This window comes from Malaclemys terrapin, chromosome 6 (assembly GCF_027887155.1).
Source record: "Malaclemys terrapin pileata isolate rMalTer1 chromosome 6, rMalTer1.hap1, whole genome shotgun sequence".
Lineage (NCBI taxonomy): Eukaryota > Metazoa > Chordata > Testudines > Emydidae > Malaclemys > Malaclemys terrapin.
The window spans coordinates 55,125,745-55,140,798 of record NC_071510.1 but is presented as its reverse complement, the minus strand read 5'-3'; the positions used below and the strand labels follow the sequence as shown (position 1 = coordinate 55,140,798).

Genomic DNA, 15,054 nt, shown 5'->3' with positions numbered 1-15,054 from the left:
GTTGCTGCCTGATTGCATACAGTGCTTCTGGTTCCAAATGAGGTGTGTGGTTGACCACTCAGTTCGTAACTGTGATGTTCCTAACTCTGAGGTTCTACTGTATCCCCTACTACACCAGTTTCATCGGCCCATGTCAATTTCTCACAAAGGTATTTCTGACTTTTTCCATGCTGTCTGTTACATATGAGATGTCCCCCGCCCCGTAAAGCCATTACCCCTCTCCAAGTGCCATCTTTACCCATGACACCTAGAAAAAAAAATAATCAGCAAATGTAAGGTGGACAGGTTAATGGGAAGATGGAAATGGTTGGCATCTTATCTATAACTTTTTTGCAATTATATAATCATAATGACTGTGTGGTGTCTTTCTCCTCTCCATGTGACACTTATCTTTTTCAACTGGAAACTCTGGGGAGGCATGGACTGCCTCCTCGGATGATTTCACAGTATCTAGCACAACAGTGCTTGCTCCTACTGGGCCTCTGTATGCTATTGTTTATATATAATAAAGACTTACAAAGTATCACACTGCTGAATGGAGAAAATGATTAAAAAAAGACAGCTGTGCAAAAATAAAGTGGGACAGGGGATGTAAGAGAAACAAGGTTTGCACAAAAATTCTATTCACATCAGTGGGGGTTATATTGTGGGTAAAGAGAGATGGCCTGAACTCTGTAGCCCAGCTCATAGACTAACTAAGAGAATTAATTTGTCCCTCTCTCTGGCACTGATGCGGTTTTCCCTAGACCAGGGGTTCTCAAACTGGGGGTCAGGACTCCCAGGGGGTTATTACTGGGGGGTCGCGAGCTGTCAGCCTCCACCCCAAATCCCGCTTTGCCTCCAGCATTTATAATGGTGTTAAATATATAAAAAAGTGTTCTTAATTTATTGGGGGGGGTCGCACTCAGAGGCTTGCTATGTGAAAGGGGTCACCAGTACAAAAGTTTGAGAGCCACTGTCCTACATGATCCTAGAGGGATTTTGGATCCCAGCTACTCCTGTTTTCCCAGGAGGTGGCCAAGAGAGCCTCACTTCATCTAGGTCTAGTAAGGAGCTTGCAACTACTTTTCTCTGATGTGGACCTAGCTATAGCAATTTAACATTCTGTAACCTCCAGATTGGGCTGCTGCAGTGCACCCTACATGGAACTACCTTTATAGACTCTTTTGATGCAGCAGAATACAGCTTGGTAGTGGTGGCCATAGGAAGCGTATTACAATACTTCTCCAAAAATTGTACTGACTTCTTATTTGCATTCATGACTTGTTTCCAAGTGCAATCAAAGGAGCTGACAGTGATCTATAAAGTCCTAAATGGTTTGGGTCAAGGCTACCTGAGGGGCCCCCACTTCCCTTTTTCCTATGTGCCACCGTAAACCACGATCAGGAGACCAGGCATTTTCAATGGTAGGTCCTTGGCTCTAAAATTCACTTCCCTCTCACGGCTTAGACAGGTCCTGGGTGCTTATCTTCAGGTCTCCGTTCAAGGCCAATCCCTTTGCCTGAGGTGGGGGTGATTGCAGAGTAGGAGAGATATAGTCTATGTTGTGGGGCTGGAGTCTTTTTCTTTATTAACACTGACAGTTCTTTATTAGCTTTAAATATTTCATATGCAGCTAGAGACCAAGTTTAACTATGCATTGGAGGTAATTTAGCAAAGGGCTTTGGTAGAGTCACGAGGGTCCTGCTAGTAAGTGCTGCAGGACTACCCATGTGAACACACCAGATGGCATGGAAACAGCAAAAAAGAGCAATTACACCATGGGACTGGGAAGTGATGAAGGCGGCAAGAAGAGTGAAGGGGGAACTCGGAAGAAAGGGCAAAGAGTGATGGGAGAGAGGGATGTAAAACCTAACAGAGAGGGCTAGAATGATGAGAAAACTGATTTAAGACCAATGAGAGTTGCAGAAAACTAGAGGGAACAGAGTAAGGAAAAAAGGAAAAGGGAAAGCAAAGGGGAGAGTGGGTAAAAGAGGGAATGAGAATAGAATGATAGCCATGCAGAAAAAGGAACAAGGGAGGAGCAGGAAGAAAGTGAAAAAGGGACCATGGGGTCAAGGGAATGGAGGGCAAACAAAGATGAGCAAGGTAAAGAGAAGAAAATCCATCCTCCCAGAACCTCCCACCTCATCACTCTAATCCAGAATCTATTAATAGGTCAGGAAATAAAGAAGAGGTTCAAATAGCATGCAACTACCTCGATTCACATTTACATTTAATAAAGAGGTCTACAAAACTTTCACTTTGAAAACTGACCTCACCACATTCCTTATTTCATTCTTACCTCTCACTGAATATTGTGTTTTTTCCATTGGAAACTGAACACTATTAAAAAAATCTGGATACTTCACGTAGGTACATAAATGGGAGCAGAGCTCTTTTGAAAATGTGTTGTTTGTTTGCTTGTTTTTTGCAGGGGGAAGAAAGGCTGAATATTTTGGAAAAATCTGGCATTTTGCTATTAAAAAGTGGTGGTATGAAGACCAATATGAAGTCTACTCTCTTTCCTTCAATACACTTTGGAATCCAGGTTTGGAATTCATATAAATTATTACTTTTCCCTCTCCTGCAGCAGATATAATCAAACTCTTTCTAAGATATACATTTCATCTTTAGAAAGTACATATATATTTAAAAATATGGTTGCTTGTGTGCAAAGATTAGATACAATATAACTAGTTTCCCCTAGCCCTTTTGATGCAAACATTTAGAACCTTACTCTATTTCTTGCCAATATCTGAATATCAAGTAATAGGTACATCATTAGATCAATGGCAGTCTGATGACGTATTACTCTAAAGATGGCTCCAGCCAAGAAGAGTAAGCCCAGGAGACTCATTGTGGCAAACTTCATAAACATATGTATTTTAAAAATAGATACAAAAATTAGGAGGCAGGAAAAAGAATGTGAGTACAGCAGAGGAACATCAATCCAGATTGCTACCATTGAGAGTTTTGCCTTAATTCTAAAAGTTGGCAGGATGTAGTTCTGTTGCTGCTTCTTAGACATTGTTCAGCTAGTTAGCCCCAGAACACAGAAGAAAAATAAATATATGTAGATATAATATGAAGTAGAACACATCCCAGTGAATTACAGCCTAGCACACACCCACATGCATCTTGTTACTTCAGCTGACATTTTATTAGTTATTTCTCACCTTCTTTGTATTAAATTTTCCATCTGCTGTACTTTTCCTGCAGACTAGCACTCACAATCCTTCTTCACTTTTCTTACTGAACTTACATGCATTTAAGTATAAAGTAACAGGTGAAAGAAAAAGGGCTAGTGACTCTCACATCACTATTCGTTAAGCTACATACATGGCACTCTTAGTTAACCATAGTTAATTATCAGTTATAATTATATAATGTCATCTATTTATTGACTTCAAAACACTGATTTTTTTTTCAGTTCCAGAACTGGGCCAATCCAATCTCCCTTTCTACTGCAACATCAAAGATTAAGGCCTCAAACCAGCACAGCACTTAAGCACATGCTTAGCTTTAAGTATTTCTGTAGTCCCATTGAATTCATCAGAACAAATTAGTGCAATAGAGCAGGCATTTAGCATAAAAATATATTGACTTGCTTGGTGGTAGTCTAACTATTTTTAAAAATATCCTGTTTCTTGCACAAGACTTGAGAATTTCTTTTCCCCAGCTCTGAGAGGTTAATTCTAGAGAGAATCAAAACCTGAAATTTCCATTTCATAGGGCATTCCAATATTTTGACATCTGTTTTCTTGATATTGAAATTTTGGATGGAATGAAAAGTTAAAAAAAATTCAACTAGGAAATGTCAAAACAGTTTTCACTGCAACTAAATGTTTTGACAGTCTCAAATTGAAACATTTCAGTTGTTTGTTGACCTGGAACAAAACCTTTAGTTTCAGATCAACTTTAATTGTTGTGTCTGTCTGAGTCTTGCAGTGCGTCATGAGATTTGTAGTTTCAAGTTCCCCATGTCTTCATTCTCCCCATGGGCAGGACTACATCTCAGGGTGGCGCAGCAAACTGAGGCCTTGGCTACATTTGGGAATTCACAGCGCTGCCGCGGCAGCACTGTGAAGCGCGAGTGTAGTCGCACCGCCAGTGCTGCGAGAGCTCTCACAGCGCTGTATGTACTCCACCTCTCCGAGGGGAATAGCTTGCAGTGCTGCGAGCGAGCGTGCAACGCTGCAGGCACTGAATACACTGGCGCTTTACAGCGCTGCACTCGCTGCGCTCGGGGGGGGAGGCGTTGTCACACCCCTGAGTGCAGCAAGTTGCAGCGCTGTACAGCGCCAATGTAGCCAAGGCCTGAAACACCATGAGCCTAATTTTCAAAGGTGTTGAGCATTCACACCACTGACTTTAACTGGAGTCTGGGGCTGGGCACCCAGAAGCAGACGCCACTATAGAAAATGTTTGCCTTGAGATACAATTGTATAGTCAATTTTATTTTACAGCCCCAGCTTTCTTTTCCCAGTTGATGGCTGGGGAGGCTGTGACAATATCTGTGGCAGAACCCATGAAATACAAGGATCCTGACTCTCCTCTCTCCTGAAGTAAATCAGGAGTAACTCCATAGACTTTTACACATATGTGAGATCACAATCAGGCCCAAGGTGTTTTCCCCGCCTACTACCAAAAGTACCAGCCATGGGAAGTCAGAAAGACCCCCAGAATCTTACTGCTACTCAGTGATGGGCAGAATCCAACAAGAGTGGAAGGAGTGGCATGAAAACCGAAGGCAGGCAGCTAGGTGCCATTTTAGAATTGTGGATTGGGACAGTGCTCTAAGAGCGGAGTCCTCCTATCCCACTTCCAAGAGTCACTTCTTTCCCTTAATGACAGGTTTCAGAGTAGCAGCCGTGTTAGTCTGTATCCACAAAAAGAACAGGAGTACTTGTGGCACCTTAGATATGCATCTGAAGAAGTGGGCTGTAGTCCACGAAAGCTTATGCTCTAATAAATTTGTTAGTCTCTAAGGTGCCACAAGTACTCCTGTTCTTTCCCTTACTGGCAGTCCCAGGCTTCAGTCCTCATTCCTGAGGTGGAAGCAGGAGGCTCTCACCAGGGTACATCCCACAAGAAGTGTGACTGTGTTCATACACTTTAATGGGAGTTATATGCACAATTATGATATGCCAGAACAGTTCTGATTTAATGACAGATCTGTGAAAAAGTGGATTTTTAATACTCATTTAGTGCTTGAACCTGCAAAAGAGTAGTGTGATTCTGAGCACCCTTTAATTCCCACTGACATGAGAGGCAAGTGAGGGCACTCCTTAAACAGAAGTTATGAGCCTAATGCAGAAATTACTGGGTAAAACTCTATGGCCTCAGTTATGCAGGAGGTCAGACTAGATGATAACAATGGTCCCTTCTGGCCTTAAAGTCGATGAATTTTTGAATCCACATCTTGCAGAACCGGGCCCTAATGGAGTTAAAGTGGGTATTGCCTAAATTAACTCCAAACTACTCCATTCAGGTCAGTGAAGTCCATCACTTGGAAGTTTAAAGACTTATCATCCATCAATATTATTTTGATTTTTGCTAAAATAACCACTTACATGAAAAGTGTAGTTACAAGTGGATTGCTTGATCTATGTGACAGACTGTAACGGACAACTTTCTGAACACCAAGCCACTACAAGTTGTATAATGGCTAATACTATTTACAGTGTCCAATTGAGATGTAAAGGCATCTCAAAAACTAGTCCTGTTTATCGCGCAAGTACATATAGATTATGCAGACCCTGATCCTGCAACAAGCTCAGTGCAGTCAGACCCCTTGCATCAACACGATGCCCCAATGAAATCAATGAGGATCAGCAGAGGTGCAGGAATTTGTCCATGTCGGTCTCTTCACAGGATTAGCACGAGGTGGGTTCTGGTATTGTAAGTGTATCAACAGCCTGATCCAAAGCCCACTGATGTGAGTGGGTGTCTTTCCACTTACTTCCATGGGCATTGGCTAGGCCTTAAATATCCTCATGAAAAAGTTACAACTCTGCTTCTCGTAAGGCTATGCCTACACTGCGCATCTAAGAGCAGCACAGCAGGGCCGCTACAGCAGTGCCAAGGTAAGGTACACAGTGTAGCCACTCTTTGTCAGCAGGAGAGCGCTCTCCCACAGACAAAATAAACCACCCCCAACGAGGAGTGGTAGCTTTGTCAGTAGGTGTGCTGGCCACACTGGTGCTTTTTGTGGGTAAAACTTTTGTCAATCAGAGGTGTGGTTTTTTTCACACTCCTGACTGACAAAAGTTTTACCAACAAAAGTGCAGTGTACACATAGCCTTAGATAGCGCTTACTTTACACAGCTCAGTGATTCTTGAAGTGGTTAGATTTCCCCATGTACTGTAGTTACTGTTTGCCAAATTATTTTCCCTTAACTTTTTTTTAAATGTTCAAACCATTTTTAAAGGTGAGTGCAAGAGAGTGTTAAACTGGTACATTTAAAACTTGTTGAAATTTAAATCAAACTGTTTTTTAAAATGTCATAGACAGCAATATTTAACACGTACATAGCTCTTTACATCTTCAAGCCACTGTATAAAGATTAAGTCACAAAAAAGGATACAGTGTTCCTACACTGAGACTCAGGATGTGTGGGGTATTTTTAAGTGTGTGAAGAAATGGTTTTGCAATGGAATTGCTGAAGAAACAGCCTTAACTGTAGTTGCTGGAACAGTCACTTTAATAAACCCTTGTTTATTTCTGTCGCAATTTTTTCTGGTAATAAAATTAAAATTACATATCAGTATATTATGAAAAACAGAAGTAGAAATCCATCCTGATATAGATACAGCATTCTTATCCAAGTAGAAATTAAGTTGTGTATATGTCAAATTATATTTCATTTATGTGGACTCTCAATTCTCTGCCCAAATAAACCCCCAACAGACCAGTCACTAATCCAAACCTCTAATAAAATGCAATTTGGCTTATACTCAAAGACTTCATTTTCCATTATGGTACATCAAGGCAGAAGTTAATACACATGCCTGTGTTAAGATAACACATTATTTCTTATTGTTATTTTGTTGCTTTTCCAAGTGCTTTGACTGGAATGTACATGTTACATTTTAACAGGTGGGTTGGCTGGCTGGCTGCTTGGCTGTAAACCAGCAACTGGAATCTGCACTGAATGGTATTGAACTGAATGCTTGTAAAGTTCATGGACACAGAGTGACTCAGACAGACTCAGATGCAATCACACACACACAGAGAAGAACACACACATAATAACACGCTAGCCTGCCTCTCCTTTCCCCTCTGTCCAGGGGTAGTTCAGGACTGAGTTTTCTATCACAATTTCATGCCCACACAACCAAAAACCACATTCATATTATATAATGCTCCTGAGAAGTTAATGTGATATGTACACACAACGAATTTTCATGCACAGAGACATATATACAGATAATGATCTCTATATTTAAAAAGAACAGTGAAACTTGCGGTCAACAAGAAACTATACAGGAATTCTAAAACTGAACCACTATGAATATGTATAATATCACATATGAACATAGAAATACTGTAGACCCACACAAAATCATAAATGGAAGACAAAGGTATGAATATTGTAGCCATATTTTTCCATAAAAAAAAATGTATTCATAGCTCTCCCTATCCTAGAGGGAGAAAAATACACAAGTATGAGTTAGGGACGCAGTATGAGACTAAACCTTGAGTGCTGTAGCTCTTATTTTGTGTTGCAACTTCAAATGTTGCTATATTATGAGTTTTATTTGTACACTTCAATGACTTAGATATATAAATTGTGTTTGTAGCATATGGTTGTGTGTACATGTTTTGTGTGGGTACATATGTATATGTAGCTATAATATATATTTGTTTGTTTCACAGTTGTGTGTTTAAATAGTTTCCTTGATTGTTGTTGCTTTTTTAAATTGTAAGTTACAAAAGGCAAACTGTAATAATTCCCTAGGAGACTAGAATACATTACAGAATCCTACCTGGTCTAACGTATTTGTATGTGTCCCTACTATATATAACTGTCTGCTAAAAATCCTCATTAAACATGATTATCTGTACAGAAGTTATTAGCTTCAGTTCATTTTCATGCTGTGACTTTATTTACATTTTTATTATTTATCAAAATCCAATGTAATCCATATTGTCATTGCTTGTGGCTTGAAATATGAACTACATTGTTCTGGGCAAAGGGGCAGCCAAGAAAACAAACAGGTAATTGTTGGTTTAGAGATGGATCATTTAAAGAGAGACCTCCAACTGACATTTTCATGCATTAGTATTTCAAAAAATACTTCAGCTCGTATTGCCATTGCCCACCAAGTTTCAGTGGGGGCCACCTTTTACAGGGGCGAGTTCTACCATCCTCGAGGGATTCGGAGCTCACAGAGCCTATACCCCGAGGGACAGACGCACACAGTTCATGTCCACCGAGAACTCAGCCTAGGTGGGAGCAGAGCTCGCTGCACACCGTGCACACTCACCCTCCTTTTGTAGCTCCGGATTGCTTTACACGCCCCTGTTAGTCCTCCTCGTTTTTCCAACTTCTCAAGCAGCTACGTTCCTGGCTGGGGAATCAGAGACAGTGCAGACGCGCATGTTTGCTAGGCAGGGATTCGAGGATGGCTCCAGAGCCAGGCTTCTCCAGCTCCTCAGCCTCAAGCCTCTGGCAATTCATTGACCTGCTAAGCGAGCGAGGTGGAACAGCAGCGGGGGCTGGAGCAGCCCGGCCGGCGAGGCAGGGGAGGGAGTCGGGGGCGTGGCTCTGCTTCCTGACTGGCGGCCACTTGTACAAGTCGGCAGCGACAGCCGCGAGCTCCGAACGGGATGGGGAGGCGGGCTCGCGGGGGAAGCAGCAGGACAAAGAGCGGCTGGGAAGCAGCGCGTGTCTGGGACCCCTGGTGGCCAGCGAGCGGAGGCGCATCCGAGAGAAGTCGCCAGGTCAAAGCCTTCAGGAGGCAGAAAACCAAACCCTGCCTTGAAAGGACCTGCTGCTGCTGCATCTCCATCTCCGCCGAGCAAGCAATAAAAGGGCCCGGCCTGTAAACAGATCAATGTATTATTTACACAAATCCATTTTGTAGCCTTTCAGGGGCTGGTTTGGCTAGCGGGTTTAGTTGCAAAGATGTGCAAGGAAAAGCAAGACATAAAGGGCCATCAGGCTATTCTGCAATTCAAGAAACAAAACAAATACGTAACACAAAACGGGGGGTAGGGGGGGAGGATGTAAATGGTTTTTAAAGAGATTGATCTCTTACACCTGTGCAAGGAAAAGAGCTTGGAAGTGCAATTCTGCTCTGTAATGCAACTGTGCAAATGCTGCCCTGGGGTTCTGCGGTCATTGTCTCTCAATACCCAGTCTTACAGTAAAAACAAGTGAATATTTTTCTTTAACTCAGCCTGGCCTCCGAGAGTCAATTTGGGTTTTTTCCTTTATTGCATCATCACTTGCAATAAAGGTTCTGCTAGTTAAATTATGTCCTAAAGTTGCATCTGTGCAGTTCCACTGAATTCAAGCTAATTGGCCTCTAGTAAACAGTTCTGTGCATGATGCACAAGCAAGAAGAGAATCCAGTTTACTCCATTTTTTCTGTGTGGTTCTGCAGCATTAAAAGTAATAAAGCAGTACAAACTTGTGTTGCAGAGATGACTAAATACACTAAGGCAGGGATCGGCAACCTTTGGCACGCGGCTCCCCAGGGTAAGCACCCTGGCGAGCTGGGCTGGTTTGTTTACCTGCCACGTTGGCAGGTTCGGCCAATCATGGCTCCCACTGGCCGCAGTTCGCGGGTCCAGGCCAATGGGGGCGGCAGGAAGCAGCGCTGGCCAAGCGCTTCCTGCCGCCCCCATTGGCCTGAAGCGGCGCGATCGGCCGACCTGCTGAGGCGGCATGTAAACAAACCGGTCCAGCCCGCCATGGTGCTTACCCTGGGGAGCCGCGTGCCAAAGGTTGCCGATCCCTGCACTAAGGGAAGCATGTCTGTTAAGTAAGAAGGTATTGTTTTTATAGGGTTAAACTTCAGAGTGGAATTGCTCATATAAATATTCTCCAGAGGGCTTGGAAGAGGAGGAGTGCCTGGGGAGGGATAAACTGGGATCCAGGAACGAACACCTGTGGTCATTTACTTCCCTTTGTGACATGGCACAAGTCACTTAACATTTCCAGGTTTGGCCAATGGGAATAACTACTCTCTGGTGTGTTATGAAGACTAATGAATTCAGGTTTGTAATGAAGCTTTTTCATTTTCAAAGTGCTAATTTATAACACAAATTGTAATCAAAGCAACCTGATTTATCAGAAGCTGGGATGAAGGAAGGGTCAGGAGAGAAGAGAAACAATTGCATGGAGAGAGTATTAATCTTTATTTGCTAACATTCTGGCTGTGTCAGACTTTGGACAGAAAGTTAACCACTAAATGGACTAATTAAATGTTTAATTTTGAACGTAAGTGAACAATTATCTATTTAAGACATTATCAGTTTGTTGGACACGTTGAACCCCTGTAGCAGTTTCCCTGCTAGAAAAGTCACCAAACAAAAGCCTGCTCTCAAAGATTCTAGAGGGAAGCACATCTAGAGCTTGGTGGATCCTTTGTGCACATGTAACTTCCACTGAAGTCAATGAGAACTGCAACATGTTAAAATCACATTTAAAAAACCACAGTCACAAGTACCTCTGATTCCATCCCTCAAAAAGGGACTTCTTATTGGATCAAATTCACCACTGGTGATCATGTCTGTCAATCTATTGACTTCATTAGAGTTGTCCCTGCTTATGCCATCAGTGAATTTTCTCAAAGAAATATCTACAATTATAAGGGCTTAGAGACAGCTGGGCCCACCTAAAATATAAGCTTGGTCACTAATGTATGGTTTTTAACATCTTCGTTGTGTTGCTTTTCTACACATACAAGAATACTGAAAACAAAAATGAATTAGTTACCAATGTTGCTGCAGATGTTTGTTTTAATTGCTGGGTCTTGCTTTTTGTTTTTCCACTGGCAAAAAACAATCTTTGCATCTAGGTGTATTGTTTAGCACTAGGCTTTTTAATAACTCCCATGGCATGAATGCTCTCTCATGTGAAATTGGGGACAGCAAAGGTGCCAGTTAGGTATTTAGATTGTAAGCTCTTCAGGGCAAGGACTGTCTTGGTGTTCTGTTTTTGTACAGTGCCTAGCACAATGATGCTCTGATCCATAGCTGGCATTCCTAGTCATATAGTAATACAAATAACTAATATACACCTCTACCCCAATATAATGCTGTCCTAGGGAGCCAAAAAATCTTACCACATTATAGGTGAAACCGTGTTATATTGAACTTGCTTTGATCCACCAGAGTGCGCAGCCCCATCCCCCTGGAGCACTGCTTTACCGCGTTATATCCGAATATGTGTTATATCAGGTTGCGTTATATCGGGGTAGAGGTGTACTTGAAAAAATAGATACATTTAGACCCCAAACTTACACACCTGTCTAACTCTACTCATCTGAGCAGTCTCATTTGGCTTCAGCAGGAGTACTTGTCTGAGTAAAATTAAACATGTACTTGACAGGATGGGACCTTAGTAAAAATCACTTCTAGGACCTGATCCTGCAATCTGATCTACATCAGCAAATGCTTACACCAGGGGTTGGCAACCTTTCAGAAGTGGTGTGCTGAGTCTTCATTTATTCACTCTGATTTAAGGTTTTGCATTTCAGTAATACATTTTAACATTTTTAGATGTCTCTTTCTATAAGTCTAAACTATTGTTGTATGTGAAGTAAATAAGGTTTTTAAAATGTTTAAGAAGCTTCATTTAAAATTAAATTAAAATGCAGAGCCTCCCAGACCGGTGGTCAGGACCCAGGCAGTGTGAGTGCCACTGAAAATCAGCTTGCATGCCACCTTGGGAACGCGTGCCATAGGTTGCCTACCCCTGGCTTACACCCTCATGGAGTCCCACTGAAAAAGCACTTGTGCCTCAGCTTGCAGGATTGAAGCTTAGGTTTTGATATATATATTGGTGTAGGTTTTTAAAGCATTTGATTCCTGAAGCTAGGCCTCCACCTCAATCCTAAATTCAGCACTGTGCCCTTAATTTAAGAAAAACTCCAATACTCTAAAATAATGGTCCAAGAATTATAGCCTCACACTGGTGTAACTACAGTGTCTGTAGACTATTGTTGTATTTTTTGAATAAAGATGTGTAGAAACTGTTGCTCTGGGAGAGTCAAGGAGACACTTAAGCCCCAATCCTCTAAACATTTACAGCTGGGGTTACCTTTACTCACATCTGTAGTCACATTGGGCTAAATTCGCACAGGGACTTAGGTCCATACATTTGAGATTTAGGCACCACTGGTATTCACAAAACTGCTGCTTAGCTGCTGCCAAACCCTGTAGGTAGTAAACTCACTGGATGCCTAAATTTTTTCAGTGAAAGTTCCCTCTGTGCTTATGTTTCTGCCTCTGGGTACGTGCATTGCAGCCTTGCTCTAGACATCTAGACACCTCTCTCCAGCCTAATCTCCAGTGCAGTGCCTGAACAGGGGGAAGATAGGCATTGCTCCACCTAACTCGCCTGTGGGGCCTGATCCGGTAGGTGTGCTCAGAGAATGCCTAATTCCACAAAAATTGGGGGTGGAGAGCAGGTGCCATAGTGGTTAGGATTCTTACGGGGATGTGGGAGCCCTTGGTTAAAATCCTCCTCTACCTGATGAGGAGAAGGAATTTGAAGAGGGATATATTACCTCTCAGATGAGTGCCCTAATCTCTGGGCTATGGGATATTCTGGGAGGTGGCTCCCTCAGTCTCTCAAGTTGAGGCTGTTCCACCTTGGATAAATAATTAAAAAGCCATTGGGCCAGTGAAAGAGAGAGATGCCTGAGAATGACTCTTTTGACTAATGGTTAGCATGTTCACCTAGGGTGTAGAAGGCCTAGAACCTAGTCCCATGGCTCCAGTGATTTATTATTTATCCAAAGTGGAACAGCTGCAACAGGAGAGATTGAGGGAGCCCCATCTCAGAATATCCCATAGCCCAGTGGTTAGAGCACTGATCTCCGAGGTTGCAGATGCCTGTTTAAATCCCTTTTTCTCATCAGGTAGAGGTGGAACTTGAACAGGAGGTCTCCCACATCCCAGGTGAGCATGTTAACTACAGGGCTAAAAGTTAGAAGTGCGGTGCTGGCAGCAGCAGTGCTCCACTGTCACCAGCAGAGGGCTTGCAGTTTAGAATTCCAAGCACAAATAAATGCCTCTTTCCAGACTGGACTTAGGTGCTAAACTCCCTGAAAGGGGCTCTCTCTCCTCACTATATCCCTTTGGCTAGCTTAGGTGGGGTGCCACCTAACATGCTGGCTGTTGTGAGGCCCATTCTTAGACATGTATTTCTCTCCATTCAAGGTATAGGAAGCCTGAGCACCTAACTCAGGCTTTGTGAATCCCAGTGATTTTCTAGGTGCCTAAGTCCCTTTGTGAATCTAACCACTGTGTCAATGTGGCTAGTCATATTCTTAAAGATAAATACCTGCATAAATATTTGCAAGACTGGAGCCTAAGCTAAACAGGATTTTTTCCCCATTTTAATTCAGAATTGTATAAAAAACTCAAATATAGCCTTTGTCTTAATTCCCATTGCTTTTTGGGTAATAAGAGATTAAAGAAAAGGTGGAAAAACTCTATTTAGAAGTGTGGGAACTGGAAGGATAAGCCAAATTCCAGGGAGAACTTCTATTTTTTGCAGGGGGGAGGGGGAGGAATAATTATTAGTAAATATTTACATTTTGCTTGGGCCTAAAGGCCACAGTCACATTGTGCAACATCCAGCACAAACACAGAAAGGAGGCAATCCCTGCCTGGCAGGGCTTATAATCTAATGACACAAATAAAGGATAGGGTATAGGGATTCAAGCAAATGAGCATGATGAAAAATTGGCACATATCTGTTAGTTATAGGTATGGGAGGGGGAGGAAGGAGGGAGTTGTGGTTTGGGGGTTTTTTTGTTTGTTTTTTAAACTTGAGTATAAGTGGCAAATAAGTTACTAGATATGTCTACTATGCCATTCTACAATACACATTGTTGAAGGATATCAGAGCAGATGCATTCTTGCTAATATCCTCTGCCAAAAAAAAGTAGCTCTGCGAATTTTCACAAATTTGCCTAAATTTAGCTTCTGCAGGAGCACATGCCTACTAATTGTAAAGTTATTCTTTAACAAACATCATGGTGGATTACTGCATGCATTTGCTGGGAGCTTAGTATGTTTATGAGATGTCATACGCTGTACGTAAAATCCAAAATAAATAATACAAGTTGCCATGCAATATTTCCAGTATTGTTCCTTTTTCTCTTTCATTGTGACAAGTCCTAAAATGGAGGGAGAGGAAGCCCTGTTAGTGCTATCTCAAGCTAGACTATCACTAATTAATTTCCCCCTCCCCCCCAAAAAAACCCTACCAACAACAAACCCATCGCAAGTCAAGGTATTTAAAAATTCTACATCTGACACACATTCTGGCTGCACTGAAGTCAATGGGAGTTTTGCCACTGGGAGCAGGATTTCACACCTGGTGTTCTTAGAACTGGTGATAACAGGGAGAGAGAAGATGACACTGAAACGTTTTTGTGTGAGGGCTGTTTCTTAAAACATACAACTAATTCTCTGTTTTCATATGCAATTCTTTCCATTGTCCCCATGATGAGCCAGCATCAGGTTGGCATCAGAAGCTTGCTCAGGTTTCTCTTTAGCAAATCTGTAGTCAGCAGTTAAAACCTTGGATTTGGCAGGTCTGCAAAAGTGCATTGATGGTGCCTTGCAACCTGTGCTCTTAGAACAGCCCTGTGCATAAGAATGGCCCTACGAGTTCAGATCAAAGGTCCATCTAGCCCAGACCTTGGCTACACTTGTGAGTTACAGTGCAATAAAACCTCCCAGAGCGCTGTACTCACTCCCCATCCACACGGGCAAGGCACGTACAGCGCTGTATCTTCACGGCTACAGCACTGCTGGTACTCCACCTCCCTGAGAGGAATAACGTTTGCTGTGCCTTGGCTACAACTCCCGGGTATCAGTGT

At 42.3% G+C, this 15,054-nt stretch overlaps 1 protein-coding gene across 1 annotated transcript in view; it reads right to left on the bottom strand.

Moving 5' to 3' along the window:
* MARCHF3 (membrane associated ring-CH-type finger 3) overlaps positions 1–8,951 on the bottom strand; it is a 119,133-nt gene extending 110,182 nt beyond the window's left edge. The window contains exon 1 of the mRNA XM_054033046.1: positions 8,473–8,951. The gene's annotated coding sequence lies outside the window, so the exon portion shown is untranslated. The remainder of the gene's footprint in view (positions 1–8,472) is intronic.
* Positions 8,952–15,054: the final 6,103 nt, after the last annotated feature.